The sequence below is a fragment of the Natator depressus genome, chromosome 17, assembly GCF_965152275.1.
Source record: "Natator depressus isolate rNatDep1 chromosome 17, rNatDep2.hap1, whole genome shotgun sequence".
NCBI lineage: Eukaryota > Metazoa > Chordata > Testudines > Cheloniidae > Natator > Natator depressus.
Genome location: NC_134250.1, coordinates 6,258,686 through 6,284,352, shown reverse-complemented (window position 1 = coordinate 6,284,352; position 25,667 = coordinate 6,258,686). Strand labels below are relative to the sequence as shown.

The window sequence follows — 25,667 nt, the reverse complement described above, 5'->3', positions numbered from 1 at the left end:
ACAGAAAGATTAATCAATGATTCAGAGCCATTGTATATATCCAGGGGACTACAGGGGAATTTTATCATAGACCAAGTGATGTAATTACCCAACTTGGAATTTGGCCTAGCCCTGCTAGGCATAACACCTTCTCTCCCTGAAGAGGCCAATGGCATACATACTTTTCGACTTCACATCTCAGAAGAAAAATGGGACCTTCTGTGGCTCCTTGGTACTTACTTAGAGGGCAGAGCACCACCTACTGAGCTTCCTTCTTGGCTTACGATCTCTAATGAGCCGAGAGGGTATGTCTGCAAATATATAAATAGCGTAGAATTTGCTGTTTGTTAAATGGCTCATTTTGACTGCCATTTTTGTGGACCTTGTATTGGCACTGTACTTTCAAACCTAAGATTTAGAGTTAACGATGTGCAGCACGTTACTGTGGGATCCACGTTCTGTTTGCATCAAGACTTTATCCCCCTGGCCGTACCTCGTCTTTTTCTATTTATAGTGACTGTTCTGGCACCTCCTGGTCAGTACTTAAACCGGAGCCAGCCTTTAAAGCAACTCCAGCATGACTTGGATGTGGGTGAGGCAAAGCAATTTGGAAATCACTCCCAGCTGATGGAGAAATTACTTCCAAGCAAGCTGGGTGGCTCTTGAACTGTTGTTCCCTCAGCAGAAATGAGATTAAAAAAATATTGTTGCTTTGACAAATAGGCTAATGAGCCACTCATGTTGCTTTATGTATTGAATATAGTTGCGTGACATGTATTATTATTTTCTAATTATATTATGTTATAAATTATTAACAAGTGTTTAATTTCTATCCAAACAGATCATACATAGGGGATCACACACTTAAGAATTGCAGCAAAATATAAAATTGTTGAGCCCTTAATAGATGCAAACTTGGAGACCCTGGTTATTTCTACCTCTTTCAACAGCCAGCTATGAAACTTCCTTGACCTTTTCACCTTTAAACTTTATTTGAACTTGGAAAGAAGACTTGTGAATTGTAAGGCGGTGGGGAGGGGTGGAGAGCAGGACTGATTATATGTTACCGTAACAGTAATACTAGCAAAATAATCCTCCTCTTGTGTATGAGTTTCTGCTACTGCAAGCTTCAGGGTAATAAGCTCACATGACATGCCTAGAGGCTAATGCTGGCCTATGCTTTTTTTGTACATATTTAAACAAAGGCTGATTATCCAAACAAGAATTTGGACTGCATCAACTGGACCAGCTTAAATTATAGTTAGTAAAACTTGGCGCCTTCGGAGCTTGGAATGTTACAATTACAGCTGGATCCTCATTTGTTAGGCAGCCTTACAAAATAATAAAACTGGAGATTTTTATCTTTACTGGACCAAGCTTAACTCTTTGAATACAGAGATGTAAGTGCCAAGTATTACAGTTACTGCTTGAGAAAACCATTCCTCTTTACCACTGTAAACATGGTTTGTGTTTGTGTTCTGTAGTACATGGGGCAAAAAAAAGAAACTGTTTTAAATCTTACAAGTTGCATGCCAACACTGGTATACATGCTGTGACAGATGTCACTAATGGGGGCATTGATTGTCCTTCAGAGTTTGAGATAAGTAGAGGGAACATGAGCATCATGTCCCTTGATCACCTTTATTTCACTCTTATTGTGACAGTATTATTTGTTTTTCTTTACATGGCTCCTCTTCATGTTTTCTGTCACTGAAGCCAGGACTTACATCTATGTATATGAGTGATCAGTGGGTCAGTCAGCTATTAAGCTCTCAAATGTTTTTTCCGGCAGAAAACTTTGGTCTTAGGAAGGTTCCTTAGCCGGACTCTTCTTAAGCCTTTCTGGTTGTTTCTGCAGTTATCCATTGCAATCGTTGTGGGATTGATTCTGGAATTAATAGGTGGTGCAGGAAGTGCAGACATGTCAGGGTTTGATTTTAGCAAAAGTGGTCTTGGTCATTTCATTCTTGTTTTTCATTTTGCGCAGTGTGCAGAAGTAGGTTGGTTTTGGGTTAGTCAACTTAAAGCCCTATACAGATGCCTCACATAAATAGTAAATGTGGCTCTTCGTTCATTTAAAAAACATCATGATTGTTGGTTCTGAAAATTAATGTTCTTTTTCTGAAGCTAAACATGGGAGCAGGGAACCAGATCATTCGCTGGTATAAGTCATAGTTTCATTAACTTATATGGAGCTACGCCATTTTACACACACTAAGGATCTCTCCAGTGGCTTTTTGCTCATAAGCAAACTGTTTATCTGCACTTTTTTGAATAACATGAAAGCATTTAGCATCTGCATCATTCAAAGAAAACATTTTTTTAGTACTAATGACTGAGACCTCAGTAATCAAAACTTTCTAGAATTATTTTAGGGCCTAGCTAACCTCTGTTATACCAGGTTATACCAGGAATTTAATAATTAATCTTTACTTTTCATTATAAATGCAGAGTGTATAATCACTACCTCACATTAATATGTGAACTTTATTTTGAAAGTTCTGTCATGTAGTGGTAGGGGATAATATGTCATTGCTGGGATCAAGATACTGTAGAAGTTCTGAGCTTTGTTTTATTGAATGGAAGGGAATTAGTTTTCTCCTATTTATAACTGAGAAGTTAAAGATTTTAAATCAAGATAAACTTGCAGATTCATAAGGTGCAACTGATTCTGGGAGAAATAGTACCAACTGGGAAATAAGAAAGACCTAAGGAGAAATTGTGAGTTAATGTTTACTTTTTTATTACTATTTTAATCAAATGGCTTTACAATTGACCTTTTGAATTGTAGCTATTTTAAAAACAACACTCACGCTGCACACCTACTGGTAAGCTCCAACTGGTTCAGAGTACAACCACCAATCTGCTAAGCAATATGGGGCGCCACAAGCTCATCACTCTGATGCTCTGCTCTCTGCACTGGCTCTATGTTGAATACAGAGTCCAACTCATGGTCTCTACACTGATATTCAAAGTCTTCCATGGTATTGGCTCTAGCTACCTGAGACATCACCTTGATTTCTGAAACCATGACCTTCTGCAGCAGTTGCGTTCCATGGAACTCTTGACCATTAGAGGAGACCTCTGAACATTGGTGACACCTGGATCTAAAATTTGAAACGGGCTGGTTTCGGATTGATTAATAGCTAGGAACTGGATGCTTTTAGAGCTCATGTGCAGGGAATTAGACAAAGATAAAGAGTTTTCCTTCTTTCTTCTCGCAGTCACGGATCCCTGGCCTGTGTTCCCCATGTAACCTGCTCCCTTGCAATTAGTTCTTCCCATTGGACAAACAGGCTAGTGAAGAAGTGGGGGTTCCCCAGATTAGCCTTTTTGATGAGCAGGATCACTTAGCAACTCAGAATTTAATTTCAAGAAACAGTATCGGATGTCTGGCCAAAAAGAGTTCTTTTCTCCACTGCCGTTTATTTCTCCATTGAATCGTCTCACCTTATGCCACAGTGAGATGATTGAAATAGTGCTCTGGTGATTTAAGAGGTTTCTGATCTAAGTACACGTGCCTCTAGCACCTGCAACACCCATCAGGAAAATACCATTGGTAATAAAACAGAAAGAAGGTTAGTCTGATCAAATTAGGTATTGAAGATAGGTTGATGATGGCCTAATGGTTGATAGAAAGAATCTAAAATTTTATAGCCTCTCTTAGGAGGTTATAAAAATCTTTTCAGCTGCCAAAAGGGAGTCGACAAATGCGGTCAACATGTAAATGAAAGCAACTATTATCTCTGCGAAAAACTAAATTTCAGCCCAACAACCATGCTTTTAAAATATGTTCCTCAACACCATTTAGCTCCTGGATGAGACCTTCAGTAACCAAAATAACATGCATATTCAGGAATCTGTGTTTCCCTTCTCTCGTCTGTTGTCTCATACAATTAATCTTCTTTTCCTCCTCTCCCTTCTTCCTTTGGTAGATTTATCCCAAGGTCGCCAAGGGAGTGAAGGATAGGATGTGAGATGAGAATTATTCACCATGGTAGGAGTCTCTCTGCCCCTTTTGCTCATAGTTCCCACCTTATAATTTCCTTCCTTTCTTGCCTCATGGAAATATTCACTTTAATATTTAAAAAGCTCAGACTGAGTAACACGGAGATGACGAAAGAATGTGCAAGTCATGTCCCAAATTTCATCAGAAGTAAAAGGAGACCCTGAGTAGAAGAATGGTTTCAGAGTAGCAACCGTGTTAGTCTGTATTCGCAAAAAGAAAAGGAGTACTAGTGGCACCTTAGAGACTAACCAATTTATTTGAGCAAATAAATTACTCAGATCAATGCTCAAATAAATTGGTTAGTCTCTAAGGTGCCACTAGTACTCCTTTTCTTTTTGAGTAGAAGAAGTTTCTCCAGCCACTTAGAGTTATGCTTGGGAAAGGAAAAGAGGCGATTTCTTATAGGGCGTGTGATTCATACTTGCCTACCATGGGTCAGGTTCTGTCCACAATCCTTGTACTCCGACTGTTCTGCACGGAGCTGGGTGAAGTCTCCTGACTCCAGCACAGTATAAGGCAGCCTGCTGTAAAAAGTATTTTAAGTCAATCCTTAGAATTTTTCCTACAAAAGATACATTTGGCAAATGTGCCTGGTATTTAATAATAATAATTCAAAAAAAAGTTGTGAACAATTTTGGCACAAACGTGATTACTATAAAAGCTACTGTACTCATAATTATTCATTGTTCATAGTCCAGCTGCATTGTAATAAGCAGAATTATTTTTGGGGTGTTTTAGTTTATTGACTGTTTAGTGGATATTATAAACCCCTGTGAAATGGCTTGTTTTGGTATATGATTGCCTAAGTCATCGATTTTTTTTTATTTGTAATAGCAAATTGTGCACACACAAAAATAGGGATACGTTCAGCTGCCTTGGATTTTAAGTAACAACCATAAAACGATCTGATCTTGCAATAGCAGTTGAGGTCACAGGATTGGGTCCAAAGATTGTATCTTCAGGCAACAGCCCAATGTTGTCTTTTTTTTTTTTTTTAAGGACTGATTTTTGTTATTTGATGAAAAAGGAAAATGTTCTCTTTTGTTGAAGATGCACAGGACATTCTAATTTAAAAGTAGATATCGCCTATAACTATATACTATATCTTAAAATCATGACTGCTTTTTTGAAGTCTGTTGGGGGAAGGTGCTAATATGGTACTAAGAATATTCTATTTCTGTCCACAGTTAAGAATTCACATCATGGCAAATTTTATTTATTTCTTCATCTGGCTTCTGATGAGGGTAGAGTGGGGAGGAGGCATGCTTGGGATGATTAATTGTACCAGAAATAAAGTTGATTGAACTTTGTAATTTTCCAGTGGCTCAAAAGGTTATTTCCCAAGCAGTTATTTTACATGTGCAATGTATTTTATTTCATCCACTTGTTTATAATGTTCATCATTAATTACATGGAGGAATGATTGCCTCTTAATACTGGTTTATTATAAGACTCAATCATTATTTGATTTCTAAAATTACATGTAAAATCTCCTATGTAGATATGGTGGCAGAGAGAGCCTAAAGATAAATCTGTACTATTTAGAGATCAGCTACATATAATTCTTTGAATTTGCTTTGACATGCTGCTCCATAGTCTCTTCCATGAACAAGGACTAATGTTGTCTATAGGAACTATTCAGTCAGAATTAATGTGTGGAGAGGTCAGTTGTCAGGGACATATTGTTAGAAATACTTATCTTTAAAGGTTTCCAGTCTTTGAATAGAAAATGTCTGCCATGCAAAAATATGAACGTAGCTGAGTTTTGAGTTCTACAGAACATGACTGGTTTACTTTTTTCCAGCTAGCTAAAAATAGCAAATAAAATAGAATGTTCTTTGTCTATTCATTTATTCTCATGAAATTCTCTGTTGTAATTACTGTTGACCACAATACCACCTACTGGTGAGAGCAGAGCTGATCATAGGCCAGCTGCTTTATTACTAACCACAGCTGCTCTTAACTTTCGCAGATGTTTCTCCTTTCAGGCTGGCCAGTAAAACTTTATTGAACAGCTCAACATCAAGAGCAACATGCTCTACCTAACTGGCAGCTCAAGATCATATTGGGCTATAAAGTCAAAAAACAACAAACCTTGTAGTATCTATTTTTCCCGTCCCTCACCCTCTCCCTAATCTTTCCATTTCGTATACCAGTCCTTGTTAAACATCCAGGGCTTAATTTGTGCCAGGCTTGCCAGCACCTCTGGGCTTGGCCGTTCATAGTCCCAGCACCTCTGGGCTTGCCATGTCAGTTATGAAAGTAAAAAAATTGCTTGAGCCCAGGCACCTCTTTCATTACAAATAAAGCACTGTAACCATCCGCAACAACACCCAAAAGAAATGTAAAGTCCACTTCAGATTTCTGCTGTTGCTAGCTATATAACATAGCAAAAGGAAACAATGTCTGAGGGGTAACTGCTATAAAGACTAATACTTCTGCTTGTTTGAGAACTAAGACTTCCATGTTTGTGTTTTTATTTCTCGATTCTGGCAGGTGTACACACCATTCTCCCTCCCCCCAAACTAGGTGAGAAAGATTTTAGAAGTTTAATACCAATGCTTGTCTAAACTTCTCTCTGAACCTGTTTGGTCTATAAATCAGATTAGGAAATCTCATCAGAACGGGGTTTCTTGTGAGATGTCCAGCACTTTTTGATTTTGGCAAAGTCAAAAATATCTCAAGAATAGCTTTTCTTGAGGTATTTCTGCTTCCTGTACCAGCCCTACCCAAGAAGTTCACAAACAATGGTCTTATTCTTTAAACTGTTACCGAACTTTTCAAACCTCAGAGGTTTGTACTGAAGGGACAAATGAAGGTTTAAGCCAGGTCTTATTTTATCATAAACTTTTCACAGAACCAGTTATCCCATAACTACTGCAAGTCTCATTCCTCCATATTTGGCTTACAACATACAGATGTACACAGATGAAAGTGTAGCTTGAAATATGTCCACCAACACAAAATCCAATAATATGGTCACCAAACTGGTATCTGAGTAGAAGAAATTCTACTGATAGTTATAGCAGTGTCACCACATGCTGTGTTCTTTCTTCAGCAACGAAGATATGACCTCAATCACGTCAGTTTCATAACACTGAATTAAAGAACTGAATTGGCACAATCTACTGATATTAAGATTCTTGATGTTTCCTCTTAAAAGGCTTCTATTAGCTTAGAACCCCATAAATTAAAATGAGGAAAATCACTCTCATTCTCCTAAAGACATTGCAGCTGATTAAAAAAACAAAAAAAACACTTCTACCAGTTACTACACGTCAGTGAAGTCTTTTAGTGCTTGTCTACATTGGAAAGGTATACCAGTATAAGCTAAGGTGTGACTTTAAACCAATATAGTTATACTGGTATAATCCCCCCCATGTGGAAACTTTTATTCTGATATCAGTGGGTCCTCTTCTTTTGGTTTACCTTATGTCGCTTGGGAGTTAAGCTAAACCACAACAGCTACTCTTTTATACTAGAATACAAGTGTTGACATGGGAAGTTTTACTGATATAGTTAAACCAATATAGTTATACTGATTTAACTATTCCAGTATAATTATACCAGTGTAACGGGAAAAATTCTCTTGTGTAGACAGTCCCTTAAAGGGGAATTTCAGAAAACCACAGACTTGATTTTGGAGCTCATGAACACACCAGAATAAGTAACTGGGTTGGGTTTTTCTCAGCATCAACATTCATAAATGATAGGTCACCAAAAGTGGGTAGGGGTGGGGTGGGGGGTGTATGTAACATGTGCCTGATGTACAATTTGCACATGTTGGAGGAATTATTCAAATGCAGTTCATGAAAACATTGCTTTTGTAGTGGTGGTAGAGTCTGTGTCTGACGTATTAGTTTCAGTTGTAGTAAGTTAGATTGACCTAGTTAATCACTGAACTTGCACACCCACATTTTTAGACCATTTTTGTTCACGAATCAATGTTTTTTGTGTCTTACCATTAGGGAATGTATGTTGTTCAGTAGGGGCCCGTGTGTCCCTATAGAATCAATATTAAAGCATGCTGTGGTATGAATCCTGCAGATAAGCGAGCAGTGGTGAATGAGTGTTATTTTTAAAATGACTTTATTGGTAATCCAGGACCCGAAGCTCTGAGATGCTGAGCATCTTTGACTTGCAGTTACTTCTGTGGATGTCATGGGCACTTCGCAGTATTGGGCCCAAAATGGGCAGTGATTCTTTACCATAAACACGCAGTGCTGAAATACCAGCCGGCACATTAGCTAAATCAGCAATTTATAATCACAGAGTCCACATTAAACACAATACTAGGTTCCAGATGATCTCAGTTCAGAGTATTCAGAACAGTGCTCAGCAGAAGTAATAGTGACCAACTTAATTTTTTTTTAAAATGTGGTAAACTGGCTTAGGGAAGGCACAAGAGTAATTTCACATGAGGAGGGAGTTCTCTCTGTGTTCTGTACAGAGCTCAGCTAAGTTCATATGTACAGCATAATGGAAAATTTTGCTTAACGATCGCACTGTACTCGATTAATACAAGACTTCATTGCTCCCAGTCTATAAATCTTCACAAACGTACGTATGTACTGACAAATATTTTTAAAACAACATAAAAAAGTACAAGTGCTAACAATTTTGAAGATTAAAAAGTCAGATAAACTGTAGTTCACTTACATTACATGACTCCCAGACAACTGGGTGAGAGAGGCTTTCTTTGCCATTTGCAATATTTTAGGTACAAGAGGAAAACTTTGAAAAGGGATTGTTCTCCATGAAATGACCACAGTTCCAACTGAGAAATATCCTGTCCTGTACTCTATCAGGCAAAAATATCCCACAAGTCAAGAAGGTACTAGGGAAGTGCCAGAGACAGGAAGGTTGGAGTTAATGTTTGAAGGGCTGAGAGGGAGCTAATTACGTTTAAAAGAAATGAAAATTGAAAAGGATAAAACCTCAACGTTTGGAAAACAAACTGCGGCTATTTACAATATGTCAACATAGACGTAGAGCGATCTCAGTGCTTTTCTGGCATATGTATTGATATTAAATTAGTAATTGTGTTGTGCAGGTGCTTGACTTTTGTTTAAACAAACAGAAGCTTGAGTATCCAGTCCTTCAGAGTTCATTCAGTGAAAGCAACATTTTTAAAAAAATCCAGGTGTTTACATAAATTAGGATTTCTACATATGTTAGCAAGTGTCTTCGTAAATAGAGAGGGCCCTGGAAAGCATCCCCAATTACCTTTCTGTCACCTCTCTCATCTACCTGTGACGTATTATTTAAGGGCCCGATCTTATAAGGTACTCAGCACCTTCAACTCCCAGTGTAGTCACTGGGAAATGAGGGTTCTGAGCACCTTACAGATTCAACTCCCTGAAACTCTAGTGTGTGATTGGGTTAAGGATTCTCCCTGTGTTCAATCCATAGTCCCAAATCCTCACTCTCCACTTTCGGTGGGGAATGGGGAGTGCTGTGCTTACAGCACGCTCCTGTTTCTCAGTGACAACCCCTCCAGTCTAAGGGATCTGAAATCCTTCGTTGGCCCAAATGGCGATGGCTGTGAGAAGGATGGGGTACCAGCAATGGGTAAAGTACAGACCGCCTAAGAACTCAGTTAAGAAACATAGATATTTTAGCCAGATGTATACAGGATTCTTACATAAAGCAGCCTCAAACTATCATCATTTACAGAACTGACTTTCTGGACCCAGGTGTTTAACAATGAGGTAGAGACTGTAAAGAAGATGTTTATAATGGAGTTTATCTTAGACCCAAACTGTTTGCCAGCCTTATATCAGAAATGGTCTGAAAGAGCATTACAATGGTGGCAGTTTAAGAAAGTGGGGGGGGGGCGGGGGAGGAGAAAACCTAATAAAAATAGCTGAGATCATTCAACAGTTATCAAGAAACAGATACTGCAGTTTTATAACAGAGAGCACTAAAAGTATATGCACTCTTAAAAGGCAATTAAAACGTATACTCCAAAACTATAAAACATTTTCTTTTCATCTGGAACGTTGAGGGCAGATTACAACACATTAATAACGTTTTGTTTAGAGTTCAGTTTCTGATGGCTTCCAAATGCAGTCTGTGTAGATTAACCAGAAGGAGTCCAGTTCTCTTTTAAGAGAGCTTGTAAAGGAAAGCAATGTGGTAAGATTGTTATGAAAAGCTAGTGTATTTAGGAAATAGCACTTAGCAGGGTCTCTCTGAATGGCTGCCAGGTCAGGAAGCTGAAGTGCAAGGCTTGGCCCTCATTCAGGCCCCCCAGTCCCGGTTCCTTGACCACACAGTACGTCAGGAACATGTCACAAGCGAGCCAGGGAGGTTTTGCCACGCCTACGGACCAGCTTGGCACAAACATTTTCACATAACCCAGGGCTCCAAAGGGGAGGGAGGCAGGCATTCCAGGGCCAAGGGAACATGTTACTTTTTAAAATAGAAATGAATAAATAAAAAAAAGCATGGGAATCAAACATTTGTTTAGTCCGTTTGCCACATTTAGCCATATCCATTCCACAGAGCAAAACTGGCCATTTTCACAGAGGAGGGCTCACTGATGCTGAATCTGAGGGAGAGAAACCACGCTCCTTTTAAGCAATGTTGTCCTATTCATTCTGTTGTTCTTTGTTGCAAGAGTTCTATATTGAGCAACATAGAAATAAATGTACTCCATTACTATCATGGGTGTATATAGCACCTCCACAGGGCCTGGTTCTGTAAAGAGCTGGAAAATAAGGTCCTTGTCCTAAGAATCTTACAGTCTATTATGGAAAGGTAATGCCATGAGTAAAGGTGTCAAGCAAGGGGTGACCAAACATGAGGAGAGGAAGTCATGTTCTTTTGTTTTGTTTTTTGTTTTTAAAATTCAATCCATGTCAAGCACTAGAGTGGTGTTGGGAAATATATGCCACTTCAAAATGTTTAAAGAAGGCAGTATTGTCTAATGGGCAGGGCATTTGACTGGGAGTCATGGGATCTGGGTTCTCTTCCTGGCTCTGCCCAGACCTACAGTGCAACCTTATGTAAGTCATTTCATCTTTCTGTGCCTCTGTTTCTCCACTCTACCCCACCCCGCCGCCCTTTGTCCGTCTTGCCTACTTAGATTGTAAGGAAGAAGGGACTATCTTTCACTATTTATTTGTACAGTGCCTAGCACAATGTAGACTTGATCCCAGTTGTAGCCTCTAGCTGCTATTCTGATATTTTAAAGTGTATGTATATATATATTCTTCATTAATGGCTACAATATCCCAAGAAATTTACCGAAAGCGCAAAAGGTGCTCAATAAGTAAAATAGGTAGGCTGTTGCCACACTGGCAACATTGTGAAGTGACATGTAAATTCTTATGCATTCATCCTGCAGTACTTCATCCTCATTATGTTGCCTTTTTTTAAATGTTGTGAGATTGGGGAAAAAGATCATTAACTTAAGTCAGATCAGTTTAGAAAATTACTGTACATTCTCAGGTGACCCCTCAAATAATTCGTTTCTAGACTGAATTTGTCTCCTTTACCTTTTTCCACCCCCCAAATCATTTTCCTTGTCTTTTTGAGCTCTTTGATCAAGCAAATCTGTATGACTAGATTTTTTAAAAAGTACAGTGTTTTAACCAGCAGACCAATATGGCATCTAGTTGCTGGAAAGGTCTGGCATGTTAAAATCCATTCGTTGCTCAAGGAATCTTACCTAGACTCATCCTAACACTGAAAAAGTTCAAAAATGAATGTTGTGGATTCACCCTTAGAAGAAAATATTGAGCTGTAATATTTTCTAGTAACAATTAAAATGATTTTAAATAAAAACTCAGTGTTGATGGGTTCTGTCAACATCTGTTTCCTGTTTTCTGTCCATTTGAGAATCAGTCCTGTGCTATAGCTGTTTGGTTTCTTATGACAAATCTCCTTTGAGCCTGTTCTGTTGTGGAAAGGTACTGCGTTCATGTTTTGTTAATGGCCCAGTATTAAACTTTCGGATTTTTCCAGGCTGACCTACCAAACATTCAAAGAAAGCTTTTCCCTCACTGGACCATAGCTTGGGGAATCCTAGAGTCCTTATTTCTGTAATAATAATAACACAAAACTCCTCAGCCTCCTCTGAAACTGACACAAATACTGCCAACTCTAGATATCCCTGAAGCTGATGACTGTAGTATCCCAATGCCTGTAAAATGGGAGTGTTAGCATTGCTTTTGAAGACAAATATCATATTGTCAAGAATTTAATAATTGCACTTATAGCGCATTAAGCACATGAAGGCCATGATTTAGCAAAGTACGTAAGCATGTGTATAATGGTAGACGTGAGGAGTCCCAAAAGAACATTACTTCCTCTTCCACATGCTTTGATGAATCAAGCCCTAACCAGTTTAGATTACTTAACTTAATAACACATTGGCATAGTTGGGATTTTTTTCACTTTAGTCTGATTCATTTTTCATTACTACATCATATCTTGAAAATGTCAGCATTAATGTACTTCAGATCATATATAGTTCTTCAGTGTGTATATTGTCCATGATTCCTCTGACCCCTCCATGTTCTGGCTAGATGCATTTATGGTGTGAAAGTAGTATTATGTACTACGGCAGGCTTTTATTTTTCTAAAATGTTTTTTCATGATGCACTGTTATATGTTGATCATTGAAGGCAAATTCTTTGCTTCCAAACTTTCATAGTTTGAATCCTCCTTCTGTCATAGTGACCTGGCCTGGATTCTACACTGTTAGCCATCTGATGGCTGTTTTGTCTTATAAGAAATAAGCTGGTAGACTCCATCCAGTTCCACATCACCAAAATCTCCTTCATTGTTAATCGCTTGGCCCTCTTACTGATACCCTTACAAAGATAACAGGCACGGAGATGGACCTACTTTCTCATACTTACCTCTGACCAGAAGGATCCACTTGTACCTGCCTTTCCTAGGCACTAAATCCACTTTTTAAAAATACATTTAAAGAGAGAAGACAAGGGCTAAAATGAATGGTTAATAACTCTTGCCTTTCTTGGAAGAGGTGTGTAATATATTACTAAAAGGTAATGCATTGATAACACCTGTGTCTGATGGAATACATTGCTTGTCATAATTCGGAACTGAATAATTGTGTACAAAATTGAACGTGTATGAGGGTGCTTAACTTGTTATTGGTTTCAGACAATAACTCATTAAGGCATCCTAATGATTTGTACATGCAGCAGAAGACTATCTGAATGTTAACACTTATGTTCTCATCTCCGTGCATGAGGATTTGAACGCACAATTCCCTAAGATGAGACTATACCTCTTGATTTTTATTTGTCAAGCTATGCTAAACTGGCAGATGTTGGGGACTAGCTTTTAGCTCAAGACATTTTTCATTTAGTTTCTGATTAAAAGATGTTTTGTTCTTAACCCAGCAAGACTAATTATTGAGTGCAAAAATCTTCAGCCCTCTCTCACAAACATCTCGCTTTAAGTCTAGCAGCAGATATCTTGAGATCTAAAAAATTACAATTGGTGGATGACTTTGAATATTTCTAAATCTGCATTAGAATGGTACTTCTGTTTTTCATTACCAAGCGTAGTGGAGGGGAGTAGAAAGTTCACAGGAAAACTAATCCGTGTTATCTTCTTGAGGAGATAGGTATTCAAGTCCTGTTAGGCTCAGCCAACTGCCTTTGGCACACAGTTATGGTCATTGTTTCAGGTATGAGTTTTCTTCTCCCTTATTAGACATCAGCTATAATTTCAATATCTCTTGCTGCTAGCGCCCGTCTATAGGAATTGAAGGAGCTGAGTGATCTGTTTAAACACTAGAGAAAATGAAATAGCTTTGCTCAGCCATGCCCCTTTCTTATGTTTCAAGCTATTGTAGTTTCTAAGGTGACAACTGACCTGTGTGCTTGAAAACTTGTAACTAAACAATTCCAATTTTCCAGTATTTATCATTCATGTTCTCTCCTGCTGTTCATTGTTTGCAGCTTTAATCTCCACTCCTTTGTGGTGTGAAGGAGTCCTACACTGACAAGATACAAATGTTTGATTTCTCTGCTGTTAGCATCCCTACTTCACTCCACAATTTTATGAAGCCCATTGCTCTGTGATTAATTTTGACAGTTAATTACCCAGTGAGGTACTGGACTGCACCACCATGCATTATCTCAAAGGAAAATTTGGAGAAGGAAGAGCATGGGATGTAATTTAATCAGCTGAGATATCACAATCCAGTAGTTTTATTTTTAACATCTCTCTTGCTGCTTGCTGGATGATTTGATTGGGGATCGGTCCTGCTTTGAGCAGGGGGTTGGACTAGATGACCTCCTGAGGTCCCTTCCAACCCTGATATTCTATGATTCTATGACCTTGTGAAGAGAGATCATGCCCTTGTTCTGTGGTGGACACCTTTTTCTCCCTCTTATGAGGATCATACAGGCGGTTTCCTGACTAGAGTCTTCTGTGTTTAGATTTCTTGTTTTGTTTAGTTAGCAATTGGAGGTAGAATAATACTGTTACCAAGATTCCATTCGTTCAAGTACAAGTTGCAAAATCATTACTAAGATTTCAAGGTGTGGGTGCATGGATTGCTCTTGTTTAATGCAAGATCTCTGTCATTTTTTAAATGGAACCCAATAAGCCCTAAATATGCAAACTTCAATATAAAGGCAAACCTAAAATTATTCATTTAAGGTCATCTGTTTTTACTGACATAGAGGTCTAGAAAAACAAGTGAGCAAGCATCATATTTCTTAAATACAAAATTTTACAGTGGGAACGTGTTATAAAACATTCTGCCAGTGTTGTTTCCCTAGGGATTTAGAGTGAGAGACATGAAGGCTGACAACTCTCTTCCTGTTGTAGGTCAGAGCTTCAAGAAACTCTGTAATCTTCCCACCAGCTTTACTCTCCCCTGGAACTCACGGTTAAAATTAGACGCTGGCTGAACTTTGGTCGTTCAATTTGAAAGCTTTCAGAGGCAAAGTAAAACAACTGCAGAAAAGAAAGCTTTCTCACAGTACCACTTTGAGAAGCCACTTTGTACAGAGTAACATGGTTTTGCTAACTGATGGGTCTCTTACATAGATGTTATCATAAATCATGATTAACAAGAAAGCCCACTGTGCAGCATGGAAATAATCTATATGTGTGCTGGGTCTTGGAAAGAGGTATCTTCCTTTAGGATATTACATTACCATTTGATTTGATTTTTCTCCTGATATTTCACCTCTTGCCCCAAAATTTGTCAGAGACTGAAGCACATGAGCAGTTTGCTGCCTTAAGAGAATGCAAAAGATCAAACAAACACAAGGAAAATAATGAACGACAGGGCTTTACAGTATGTGACGTGAATTATTAACTGTTGAATCAAAAATTAGGCTGGAGTTGCTACAACATGGGGAAAGCTGCATATACAGTAAAGACGGCAGAGGTGTTCTGCTTAGTCTCTGTTGCAGGATGCTGCAACCTGCCCGTTTATAAGTCAGCCTGGCTTGATTAACCTTTTTATTCAGGACTCAAAACAGCTTGTAAATTTTTTTTATCATCCCTTACCAGGTTGTTTGGGGTGTCTAGTCGCATTTGCTTTCCTTTGTCCACCTCTGTTTTCCAAACTCGTGTTATTTACATTCATTTTTTTTAAAAGCTGTGTTAATTTTCATCCCGCAAGTTAATTTTTGTCATTCAAAATGATTGATTAAATCAAATTATTTCATATTTCTGTTAAAAGGTTACTACACCGCAGCAGAAGTGTTGCTAACCCCATCTTTGTTAGTCGTCTGCTATCCCAGTGTGTTATAAAGACTGCTCATAAACAGCCTGGTGAAGAAAAAATGATCTCCATGAAGGCTAAGTCAAAGGTGATCAGTCTGTGCACATTACATTGCTGTTACCCTTCTCCTGACTCTCTCTTTCCATCCTCAGGTTTGTTGCTCTCCCTTGTTAAATTGTATCTTAGATTAGATGGTAAACTCTCTGGGGCAGGGAACATGTCTCACTCTTTGTTTCTACAGCACTTAGTACAACATGGTCCTTATCCTGTTTGGAGCTTTGCAGCTTCATCACAATACAGCTATTTATAATGTCCCATCATAGTTGATTAAAACATGATCACTCTAATAAGTAACTAAGGGCTTTAGCAACCCTGATATAAATGTCACCATTGCTTATTAAACTCATCATAACCATCTAACTGCTACCTTGCGCTCCTTTCAGGTCTTTTTGTTCTATCCACCTGTTGTCTCTCATCATATGCTTAGATTGTAGACTCTTTGGGGCAAAGGGTCTTTTCATTATGCATTTGTACAGTGCCTGGCACAATGGGGCCTTGTCCTGAGTGTGGCTTCTGCGTGCTATCCAATGGTAATAATAAGTAGTAATTATAAAGCCCCTGCATGAGCTACCTCAGTATTAGGGCAATGGAATTCTGATGGATTTGCGTTGAGGGTAAGAACAACAAAATTCCACATGATATGCTGTGTCTCATTAATTTCTTATTTTCCTCATCACAGTTCAGTGCATTAACTGGATCCACAAGGAAAACAATTGTATATGTACAAGGAGTGATCTTCAGAAATGCCTCAAAAATGTAACTCACATTGATTTTGCTAAAATAGGGTATGGAAGTACTGCATGTTGTCCCATGAGGTTCTGTGGGGGACTCAAAGTAAAAGAGAAGTGTCGTCTGTCTTAGGAAAGGAAACCAGAAACACCCGTGTTCTCATGCCAGCTTTACCAGTGACTTGCTGTGTAGTCTTAGGAAAGCCACACAAGTCTCTCTGGGCCACAGTCCTCACTAGATAATGAATGGAGCAAATGGCATTACGCCAGAAATGATTGTGCACAGAATAGAGATTTACACCTGTGTGCCCGAGTTACCCAGTGTGTAAAATGAGGATGACACCTACCTCACAAGGCTACCCCGAGGACTATTTTCAACAGAAGCCATTAAAAATATAGGGCCGGACTTTCTGTTGCCCTGCACTCTATGTAGTCATATTGGAATTGTATCATTTTCCACACACTTTGCACTGGTGTAGCTAACTACATGAGGTGGAAGGCAATAGAGGGTCTGACCCAAAAACATTTGCTATCCATTACCACACAATCACCACAGACCCCTTACTAAGTACAGAGAAAGCAGTGATCACCTTAAGTACCAATGTGTGATAATGGTAGGCAAATGTTGGCCTTTTAATGCCAAACATATGAAAATTAAAATGTAAAGCATACAGATGTTAACTATTGCCCGTATTTACATTCCTAATATGCCTCAGTTATTAAATAGAATTAAAATAATAGTTAGGTTTCAAGCACATGATCCTTTCACAGCAAATGTTTTTCTCTTATGCTTTATTCAGGTTATTCTTAACAGGAAAGCACTTTAACAAAATGATATATTGTCACATGGTAGAAAGGAATTCGCTTTGCAGTATCATAGGCCATATATCTGTTTGCATTTCCTTTTTCTGTGCCATAACATGGGTACTGATGCTTTAGACTCCAATTCTTAGTTAGGTTTTTGTAAACCTTTCGGTACAGGTTTGAGTGTGGCTGGAGGTATTTTTCCTTCTCTGTGCTTATCAAACTGTGTTTCTCTGACACCCTGACAGAAACCATGTTATTGGTTGTAGTGGAGACCTGAGTAATAAGAGCCCTCTTTGAGTTAGCTTCTCTGATCCTGTCCCCACAGCATTGCCAACATCCCCCTTCTTCCCCTCCAATCTCCCACATGTTCTTATGTGGCCCTGTGGGCTACAGCAGGATTAATTCAACCAATAAACACAACTTTTATTTTATAGTTTTATAGCATGATCAGCTATCAAATGCTCTGTATGAAAATAACATTCGCTGGTCTGATTCAAGACAAAGTTTTGTTAGGCACAGTGGGACTTTTATCCCTAGAGGAGTTCAACTGACTGAGTATAATATTAGTTAACATATTTTTCTGAGGTGAGGAAAATACTTTTCTGTACAGCATAAGCTAGGATTGGCCATGGAATTCATTTTGCAGTCATAGCTGGGTGGGTTTATATATAGTTTCTTAGCTAGCAAAAGAATTTCTGACTGATTCATTCTGTTTCTCACCATTTTTAAATCAGGATGGAAATCATTTGTTAGAAGTACCTGTTCCAGTTATATAGGGGGAGGTTGATCACATGGCCATATTTTTAAGTACAGGAACTAACCTTTGACATAGCTTTCCAGAACTAGGTGCCGAATTTTTAGAGCAAATGGACGGATATCCGCTTTATGTTTGCGGATATCTGCATCCGCGGATGCGGTTGTATTTTTACCATCTTTGCGGCTCGCAGATCAGATGCGGATCCAAATTTTTGTATCCGCGCAGGGCTCTGATAGTGGGGTAGGGTGCTGCTGCAGGTGCAGATGTGGATGCGGACACATATAAATGGTGGTGTATCACGGGTCTGATACAAGTTAATTATCGTGGATGTGGATCCAAATTTTTGTATTCACAAAGGGCTCTACGAATTTCCTCTCACTCAACTTTTTCACTCGTGTAACTCCATTGACACAGTACTGGACACAGTACTCCAGATGAGGCCTCACCAATGTCGAAGAGAGGAGAACGATCACGTCCCTCGATCTGCTGGCAATGCCCCTACTTATACAGCCCAAAATGCCATTGGCCTTCTTGGCAACAAGGGCACACTCTTGACTCAGATCCCACTTCTCGTCCACTGTAACCCCTAGGTCCTTTTCTGCAGAACTGCTGCCTAGCCATTCAGTCCCTAGTCTGTAGCGGTGCATGGGACTCTGCACTTGTCCTTGTTGAACCTTATCAGATTTCTTTTGGCCCAATCCTCTAATTTGTCTAGGGCCCTCTGTATCCTATCCCTACCCTCCAGCATATCTACCTCTCCTCCCAGTTTAGTGTCATCTGCAAACTTGCTGAGGGTGCAATCCACGCCATCCTCCAGATCATTAATGAAGATATTGAACAAAACTGGCCCGAGGACCGACCCTTGGGGCACTCCACTTGATACCGGCTGTCAACTATACATGGAGCCATTGATCACTACCCGTTGAGTCTGACAGTCTAGCCAGCTTTCTATCCACCTTATAGTCCATTCATACAGCCCATACTACTTTAACTTACTGGCAAGAATACCGTGGGAGACCGTGTCAAAAGCTTTGCTAATGTCAAGGAACAACACGTCCACTGCTTCCCCCTCATCCACAGAGCCTGTTATCTCATCACAGAAGGCAATTAGATTAGTCAGGCATGACTTGCCCTTGGTGAATCCATGCTGACTGTTCCTGATCACTTTCCTCTCCTCTAAGTGCTTCAGAATTGATTCCTTGAGGACCTGCTCCATGATTTGTCCAGGGACGGAGGTGAGGCTGACTGGCCTGTAGTTCCCAGGATCTGCCTTCTTCCCTTTTTTAAAGATGGGCACTACAGGCTTGACAAAGCCCTGGCGGGGATGATTTAGTTGGGGATTGGTCCTGCTTTGAGCAGGGGGTTGGACTAGATGACTTCCTGAGGTCCCTTCCAACCCTGATGTTCTATGATTCTATGACTTAATGGAGTTCCTGCAGATTTACGCCTGGTATAATTGCCTAATCTGGTGCCAATGGAAGAGCTGCTCCAGAGCTCAGTGGGCAATGCAATGAGCTCCACATGAGAAGAAAATCAGGCTCTGAGTTTTTAAGATGTTGAACTGAATAACCTCATAAGAAAGCATTGTGCTTTTGAGAAAATGTAGTCCAAATATCAGGAAAATCATTCTGATCAGTGAGTTCTATTAGACTGTGGAATAGTCCTCCAAGGCCAGAGGTCCCATTATATGAGACATTTAAGACCTAACAATGTGCTATGGTAGGGAACAATCCTGCATTAGCAGGTGGGATGCACGAAGTAGTCCAATAAGGCTTTTCAGTCTGATTTTGATCAGATGCTTGTATGTGGGATCAGATGCTTGTATGTGGGATCACATGCATAGAGCTGAACTTATGACCAAGTTTAGGGTTAGAAAGGAATATCCCTCAAGGGATATTAGGTGTGGTTTATGCATTTTTTTTCTCCCTTCCTCTTGAGGAAGGAGTAGGTGGATAGTCCCGAGACTGATCACCTGTGATGGCACTGGTGGATGTAAATGCAAAACTCTTGCATGTCATGGCTCTGTGTATATAACCATTCCAAAACCTTTGAAGTGACTCGATTGTTATAAGAAACATGACTCATAGTGGCCACGTTCCTTCGGTGCTCCTGGTGCTGACCATCCTTTATGCTATGTTAGAAACACATGTGTTTTGATCTAGTGTCATCCAAGTGTATTTAGTCTGTATTTTATTCAGCTTTGTAAACACGTTTTTTCCATCGCTGCAAATGTCTTCCCAATTATTTGTTTCCATTTGTAAATTGAACAAAAGGCTTTAATAAACAATGTCCTTGGGCAGCCTCTCCTCTGCAGCTAATGAAGAAACATGAATGCTAAACCGAGTGGCCTATAAACTGTTGAAAATTCAGAGGGAAAATTTCCTCCATTTTGTTCAACCCAGCTATTTAGAAGTTCAAAGCATTTCTTGCCCTGAATAAATCATGCAGTCAAATTGTAAATAGAGGTTAGAATTACTGTTGGTATTTCAGAGCCTACTATGTGTGGCATCCGTCTCATCCAAAACATGGTGTTGTTTGTGACACTGGAAGTTTAGTTGTAAGCCAGTTTGTGGCCTGATTCAGAAGATACACTGTACTAGCTAAGCAAAACATTTGAGTTTTATACATTAGCTTTCTGATTAGAAGTGCTAAGCCAGTATCAGAGTATTAGACACCATTGGACGGTTTCTGGCCATGCAGGTGCAAGCACACACAGACTTTAAGGTCAGAAGGGACCGTTATGATCATCTAGTCCAACCTCCTGCACAACGCAGGCCACAGAATCTCACCCACCCACTCCTGTAATAAACCCCTAACCTATGTCTGAGCTATTGAAGTCCTCAAATCATGATTTAAAGACTTCAAGGTGCAGAGAATCCTCCAGCAAGTGACCTGTGCCCCACACTGCAGAGGAAGGCGAAAAGCCTCCAGGGCATCTGCCCTGGAGGAAAATTCCTTCCTGACCCCAAATATGGCGATCAGCTAAACTGTGAGCATGTGGGCAAGACTCACCAGCCAGACACCCAGGAAAGAATTCTCTGTAGTAACTCAGATCCCACCCCATCTAACAACTCTTCACAGGCCATTGGGCATATTTACCACTAATAGTCAAAGATCAATTAGTTGCCAGAATTAGGCTGTCCCATCATACCGTCCCCTCCATAAACTTATCAAGCTTAGTCTTGAAACCAGATATGTCTTTTGCCCCCACTGCTCCCCTTGGAAGGCTGTTCCAGAACTTCACTCCTCTGATGGTTAGAAACCTTCGTCTAATTTCAAGTCTAAACTTCCTGATGGCCAGTTTATATCCATTTGTTCTTGTGTCCACATTGGTACTGAGCTTAAATAATTCCTCTCCCTCCCTGGTATTTATCCCTCCGATTATATTCATAGAGAGCAATCATATCTCCCCTCAGCCTTCTCTTGGTTAGGCTAAACAAGCCTATCCAAATAACTCTTGTCTGGGGATGAAAGGGCCTTACAGCCAAGTCCAGGAGACTTTAACAGTGACCTGCAAAGGCTTTGCTGAAAATTAAAAATTTTGTTTGTAGGATCCCAAAAGTCTCTGCTAAAATGCAATGCAACAGCAGTAAACAGAGGCAATCTTTACCTCCTTCCAGTCTGGAGGATTTGGAACTGCAGACTTACTGGTCCCTTTGTCTAAGTAAGGGCTATCAATTCACAAGCACCATGAAACTCGTTTAAATCATTCTTTTATACAGAGATGGAGGGCCAGATCCTTTACAGGATCTTGTTCATATAGCATATATTTATATGCATAACACATATGTATGTAATGTACACACAAGTACTTGCAGGAAAGAATTAAATCTACCGTGTACAGCAAAAATACTGCAAAAGGAGAAAATACCATGGTTCTTAGGTACAATTCATATTGTAGCCAGGAGTGTCCTCCTGAATAACATATAATGTATTCATATGAATGGACAAGGAATGCATGTTTAAAATAAACCTCAAGCACGTCTGAAAAGAACTTAGGGCTCCCATGCTAATTCACTCTGTGGTCAAGCCTTTTAGAAAGACTTTCGTGGATCAAAAAAATACAAGTAGGACCATAAGAGAGGCAGGTGCTAGAACTCATCATTCATTGGCAGTCCACTGTGGAGAAGGGACCCTTTCACTTTGGAACAAGGTCTGAGATAGCCCAGCTCATTTTGCAGCTTTTCTCGTTACTTCCAGTTACACTGAGAGTGAGCTTTGAGAGTTGAATCCAGTTGAAAGGCAGAAGATCATCTGTTGGCCTTCTGTTCCAAGGAAGTTTGGGATGTATCTCTTTTAGGGAGTGTCCTGTATTATGAAAATGGCTATCAGACTACTTGGGGGAGTACAGAGGCCTGACCTTCCATTACAGAACGTAGATGTACAGAAACAGCTTGATACTATTAAGGCAGCAGTGGCGCCTAGTGGATAGAGCCCTGGAGTGGGACTTCGGAGACCTGGGTTCTGTTTCCGACTTGGTTGCTGGGTGACCTTAGGCAAGTCACTTTCCCTCCCTGTGCCTCTGGTTCCGCATCTGGAAAATGGGGGTAATGATTCTGAATTCCTTTGCAAAGTGCTATGATGAAAAGTGTTGCATGAGAGTTAGGTATTAGGACGAGGCAGAATGCCAAAAATGTTCCCCATTGTATTACCAGCTACAATTATTGTTCTGTCTAGCACAAAAACATCCCTAACAGAAATGAGGGGAAAAAAAATACTAGTAAGTTTGAAGGGGAAGAGAACGTTGTTTGTTAATCACCATTCTGACATTAACTCATGTAACTTCTCAACTGTCTCCCAGTGAGGACTGGTCTTGGCTACTCTGGTTCCCCTGGACTCTTGCTCAGAGGACTGCTTTTCACTATAGTCTATCTCAGTGGTTCTCAACCGGAGGCCCACAGGCCACTTGCTGCCCAATCAGCACAGAGCTGTGGCCCATGTGACCTCTTCGGGGCCATATAGGTAGTATTGGATGCAGCTCACAATGGTAAATAGGTTGAGAACCACTGATCTATGACGCTGCATGCCATGTAAGTCATCGTTAGCAGTCAGTCAGTGGAGCAGCAGCATCTTCCAGATGAAAAACACCTTGTTTACCTTGAAGAATGCCAAGAATTCTACTTTTTCTGGATGTGGCGTTGCCTGGATAACAGCATTCAGCTGCATTGGAAGTGGGTCCAGAGTGAACTCTAAAGGAAGGAAAGCTTAAGGTCGTAAATCAGGTCAGGCTTGAGAAACCATAAGGTGATCTTTTGATACTTTTAATGCTTTTTCACATAGCCTTCCACTGTTACAGTAAGGGACCTTTTCTGGTTTGTTCAGGGATTTCATTTTTGTATTACAGTACATGGTGCTGTTTGGCTCTTGATCACCGTTCATGAAGAAGCAGCTGATTCTAGAGTGGGGATGGCTGATCCTTCTCTCTTTTGATCATTGCTGGCTGGAGCAACTTCTTCTTTCAGCTTTCAGAGTGGTAGCCATGTTAGTCTGTATCAGCAAAAAAACTGAGGAGTACTTGTGGTACCTTAGAGACTAACAAATTTATTTGGGCATAAGCTTTCGTATGGCAACACCCATTTTTTCATGTTCTCTGTGTATATATATCTTCCTACTGTATTTTCCACTGCATGCATCTGATGAAGTGGGATTTAGCCCACGAAAGCTTATGCCCAAATAAATTTGTTAGTCTTTAAGGTGCCACAAATATTCCTCGTTTTTTTTCTTCTTTCAGCGTATCTTTAGATATTTGCTGCGTGGCACTGTTATGCAATAAGGCTTCATTGCTGTTGGTAAATCTTGGGTCAGGTAAAGAAGCGCAGATGTAATGGGAGGGACTCTTCACTACACTGCTGTTAAATTTGGTACATAAAACATCCATCCGCTTGACAGCAACAGTTAATGCTGTCCTTTTGAAAATCTTTCCTTGAGGTTTTAAAGTGATTCTCAGAAGATAGCAGTGGGGGTTTCACTGACAGATCACCAGCTGGCTTTCAAAACCCTAACCCTCTATAGCAAAGGAGTTTTAAAATAGCTGCTTCTTGTACCTGTAGTAGATGTGTATGGCTTTTGACTGCTCCCAGTGGTCTTTTCCACTTTCATATTCTATTTCATGTGCCCATCCTATAGGTAGAGGTTTAAACTTGAGGTTTAAATTTTGATATCGTATTGGTAAACCAAAGATAAAAAGTGTAGCTTGTCTCTGGAAGTCACAGGCTTTTCAGCGTGACACTTGGCAAATTGTGACATTTGCACTGTCAAGTATTTGTCCACATATCGGTTGTTTTGTACATGTTTACACTCACTCTGCTTTGTTTTACTAAGTTGGATAGAGTGTTTATTATGTGGGTTGCAAAATATGTTCCTAAGAGTATGCTAAACCATGGTGCCACAATGGCTAGGGGTTGTTCGAACCTCCTGTTATGCAACAAAGAGTATGGCAGGTAACCACAAGCCATGGAGTTGGCGATCTTTTAGGGAGACTGAATGATTGTGGTAGTGCAGTACTTTGCTTTCTGCTCAATGGTCTCCCTCAAAGTTAACTGTTTGCTTGGTTTGGCTGGTCGATGCTGGCTGAAACACTTCATCTTAGTGACAGATTAGGCTCTTCTTTCTCTACAGCCTCCCCTCTGAAACTACCACTTCCTCATTACAGCAACTTCACAGTGTCAAGATGGTTACTAGCTTTGTCGTGACTCGTTCTTTGTTTGGCCCACCAGGTAAAGGTGAGTGTTCCAGTATCACAGCAGTGTACAATATTCCTTTTCACCACAGCCTTCTAGATTCGACAGGGTCTCTCTCTGCCTCTAGTACATTAGTCGGAGTTATGTGAACTTCCCCAGACACTTACTTTACTTGGGGTGCGTTGGGTTTTTGCTCTCCCGGAAGGCACAGGACCTATTTTTCTTGTTTTCAGACATCGCTGACAACAAGATGTCTCTGTTTCAGATGGCTTTGTGTGTTCAGGAGCTGCCTAAGTCGCTTGTGGACTGCTATAACTGGAGCTCATTTATCAGCTGTTTTAACCAGTGGAGATTAAGGAATGACTGATTTCTGTTTAAAAAGCATTTCTAGCACTTTGCGCCAATCCTCCAAGAGGCAGAGCACTTTTTGGAGATTGTGTTTGAGATAAATAACATGTATAAAAATGTTTTGTATAATGCAGTAAAATAACTATCTAGTTAGTGCTCTTCAAGTTTAGGTCCCATGTAAATCATCTTATCACATGAGGAAACATGATTCTAAAAACTATGAGATTTTAATGATTAGAAATGGAAACGTGTTTGCATTCTGACTTTTATATGACTATTATTTATGATGTGTCTTGTGATAGCTCCTACAAGCCCCAGTCATTGGCCAGGACCCAGGAGTGCTAGGTGCTGTACAGACACAGACCAAAAAGACAGTCCCTGCCCCAGAGCTTTTTGTGGCTTAGTAAATTGTTGATGACATAGTAAATATAGGCTAACAAGAGATTTTTTAAAATATTTTAATTTGTTTCAAAGGTATCACATAACTACAAAAAGAAAATATACATTGTGTAGAATTGCATAGTTTTCCTAGTTTTTTTAATATGCAAAAATTAAACCGGTGTGAAATTTA

At 39.8% G+C, this 25,667-nt stretch overlaps 1 protein-coding gene and 1 long non-coding RNA gene across 10 annotated transcripts in view; one reads left to right on the top strand and one right to left on the bottom strand.

The window, feature by feature from the left end:
• BCAS3 (BCAS3 microtubule associated cell migration factor) overlaps positions 1–25,667 on the top strand; it is a 489,647-nt gene that overhangs the window by 358,311 nt on the left and 105,669 nt on the right. The window lies entirely within an intron of this gene.
• The window catches only part of LOC142000533 (uncharacterized), a 69,436-nt gene that overhangs the window by 8,311 nt on the left and 35,458 nt on the right, over positions 1–25,667 (bottom strand). Inside the window, exons 2-3 of the long non-coding RNA XR_012642269.1 lie at positions 4,418–4,512; positions 220–290 (exon numbers count right to left, since the gene is read on the bottom strand). This is a non-coding gene — a long non-coding RNA (uncharacterized LOC142000533). The remainder of the gene's footprint in view (positions 1–219; positions 291–4,417; positions 4,513–25,667) is intronic.